We start from the raw sequence: 3,253 nt of genomic DNA on the forward strand, positions 1-3,253 counted from the left end.
GGGTTCATGCAAAATCCTTTGCTTCTGGTGGTATGGAAGCAATGAAATTTATTTGCCTCTGGGAGCAGGGTAGAAAACACTTCCAAATTCACAACACAGGAAGGATTCATTGCTAATGAAGTAGAGTAAAAGAAAAAGAAAGAAACCTCTGTCCCTGGGCCCAACATTATGTGCCAATACCAAGAAGAGATCTGCTACCAGTGATGATGAGGCAGAAAAATCCCTCCTACCTAAGACCAATCACATGTAAAAGAGTTTAGTAGCAATGGAGAGGTGGGACAGGAATGCTGAGGCATCCCTATCCCTTAGGCACAGGGCCTGTCTAAGACTTAGTCTGACCCAGGAAAATAAAGAACACCCTCCGGCTCCATTGTGCGAAACAAGCTACAACAGTCTGCCATCAGCAGGAGGGAAAAATTATAGAGAAAGCTCCACTCCATGGTACATGTATGCAGTAATGGGTGAAAATGAGAGTGGAGCAGGAACCCTAGGTAAGAAAAAGTCTCTAGCACTCCAAGCCCCCTTCCAAGTATAAGGTAAGAGCAGCCCAGCAGCAACTGTCCTCTCCAATGGCCTGAAGGAAGAAGAGGTGCACCCAGGTATAACTACAATTTACCTCACTTCCTACTGTTCTTCTCCATACAGCAACAGCTGTTAAACAAAAAGTTGTAAGGCACTCAAAAAGAGCAAGATAATAAACACATTTACAGAGAGGGACAACAAAATAATTATGATGAATATGACAAAGGATCTAGTGGAAAAGGTGAACAACATGAATGAAAAGATTAAGAATTTCAGCAGAGAAGTAGAAACCATACAAAAAGTCAAAAGGAAATGCTAGCTGTGAAAATATAATACCAGAGATGAAGAATTCCTGTGATGGACTCAAGAGCAGACTGGGTAGAGCTAAGAAAAAGTTAATTTGAGTATATGCTGATAGAAATTATCTAAGGTGAAACATAAGAAAATAATAATAAATAAATAAAACCAGAGTATCCAAGGGCTGTGAGATAATAAATAATAGCCTACCATCTGTGTATTTGGATAAAAAAAGAGAATGGGGTGCAAGAAAAATTTGATGAGATAATCGCCCAGAATTTTTGAAAATTAATGGAAAAAATAAAGATCCAAGAAACCCAGAGAATTCTAATGAGCACAAATAAATTTTTTTAAAGTGACTGGCACATAATAGCTAAAATGCTGATAAACAAGGATGAAGAAAATATCTGGAAAGCAAACAAAGGAAAAAGAAACATTATGTAAAGAGGAACAGCAACAACAAAATATAACAGATTTCTCATCAGGAACTGCAGCTGTAAGACAGGGAAAAAATAATTCAAAGCTCCATATCCTCTGAAAATATGGTTCTAAATTGTCTAGAGTTGTATTATTGATTTTTTAAATTGTTTTTTGTTTGTTTCCTCTGTCACTGATTTTTGCCCTGATTTTTACCATTTCTGTTTTCTATTTACTTTAAATTTTATTTGTCCCTTTATTAGTTTTCAGGTATTTTTTTTTTGGAAGACACTGAAGAGCTAATTTCTTCTTCTTTAATATAAATATTTCTTCCCTAATATAAGCATTTAGTGCTATAATTTATCCTCTAATTACTGCTTTGGCAGCAACTTAAAATTTCAATATAATTTTTTTTCATTTTCATGTAGTTAGAAACACTTCCTGATTCCCTATTTGACTATTTCTGTGACCTATGTTTTATTTAGATCTTTGTTATTTCATTTCCATATATTTGAGGATATTCTAGAAATCTGTCTCTTATTTTCTGTTACTGATTTCTATTTTAATAATGTGTCAGAGAAGATACTTGGCATAACTTGAATCCTTTTAAATTTATTGAGAATTTATTATTATAAATGTATTTAGTCTCCAAATACTTAGAGGTTTGCCTGTTATTCTATTACTGGTTTCTATTGTGGTCAAACACGAATTCTAGTATAATTTCAATTCTTTTAAACTTGTTGGGATTCATTTTATGACCAGAATATGATCTTAGTATGTGTTCTGTGGGAGCTTGAAAATAATGTGTATTTTGCTGTTGTTGTAGTGTTCTGTAAATGTAGATTAGATCCTATTTGTTCATGGCATTGTTGAATTCTTCTATATCCTTGCTTATTTTCTGTCTGGTTGTTTTATCATTTGGTAATACAGTGTTGAAGTCTAATTATAATTGGATATTTGCCTTTTTTCTGTCAGTCCTATGAGCTTTTGTTTAACATATTTTGAAGCTGTGTTCTCTGGTGTATAAACACTTAGGATTGCTCCATCTTCTTGTTGATTGACACATCATTTTTCAATATACCTCTTTGTCTCTAGAAATTGTGCTGCTCTGAAGTCTACTTAATCTGACAATAATAAAGCTATCCCTGCTTTCCTTTGGTTAATATTTGTATGATATATCATTTTCCATTCTTTCACTTTATCTATATCATTATATTTTAACTGAGTTTCTTAAAGATAGAATATAGTTGGATCATGTTTTTATCTTATCCACTCTACCAACCCCTGCTTTAGTTAATGTATTTAAACCATTTATACTGAATATAATATTGATATCTTATGGCTCTGCCATTTTATTTTTCATTTTCTACTTGTTCTCTTTGTGTTGGTTCTCTGGTATTTTTTTACTGCTTTTCTCTGGGTTATTTTAATACAAGGGGGGTAATTTTATAGGATCTAAAGCAATAAACGTATATATTCAGTCATGGAGGTACCAATTATAGTTCTCATTATTACTTTGGGTCCATACATATTTGCATCTGGTATCATTTTCTTTCTATCTGAAGGACACACCTTAAAATTGTTTTGTAGTATGAGTCTGAAGGCAATAAATTCTTTCATCTTTTGCATGTTGAAAAGGTCTTTATTTCTCCTTTTTTTTAATTGAAAGAAAGATTTGCTGGGTAAATAATTCCTTTTTGACTAGCTTTTATTTCCCAGAACTTTAAAGCTGGTGTTCTAGTCTCTCCTTGCTTGCCATCATCCTTTTTATTTCTCTGTTCATAATGTCTTCTTCTCCAACTGCCTATAAAGTTTTCTCTTTATCTCTTGTTTCAAGCAATTAGATTATGATATGTCTCATGTCGCTTTTTTCATGTTTCTTTTATTTGGGGAACACTGAGGCCCTTCTATCTGTGAATTTTATCAAATTTGGAAAATTTTCAGTCATTTTTTTCTTTAAATATTTTTTCTGTCCCCTGTTTTTCTCAACTTTAGGGACTCTAATACATATAGATTA

Source organism: Neophocaena asiaeorientalis, unplaced genomic scaffold (genome assembly GCF_003031525.2).
Source record: "Neophocaena asiaeorientalis asiaeorientalis breed wild unplaced genomic scaffold, Neophocaena_asiaeorientalis_V1.1 scaffold383, whole genome shotgun sequence".
Taxonomy (NCBI): domain Eukaryota; kingdom Metazoa; phylum Chordata; class Mammalia; order Artiodactyla; family Phocoenidae; genus Neophocaena; species Neophocaena asiaeorientalis.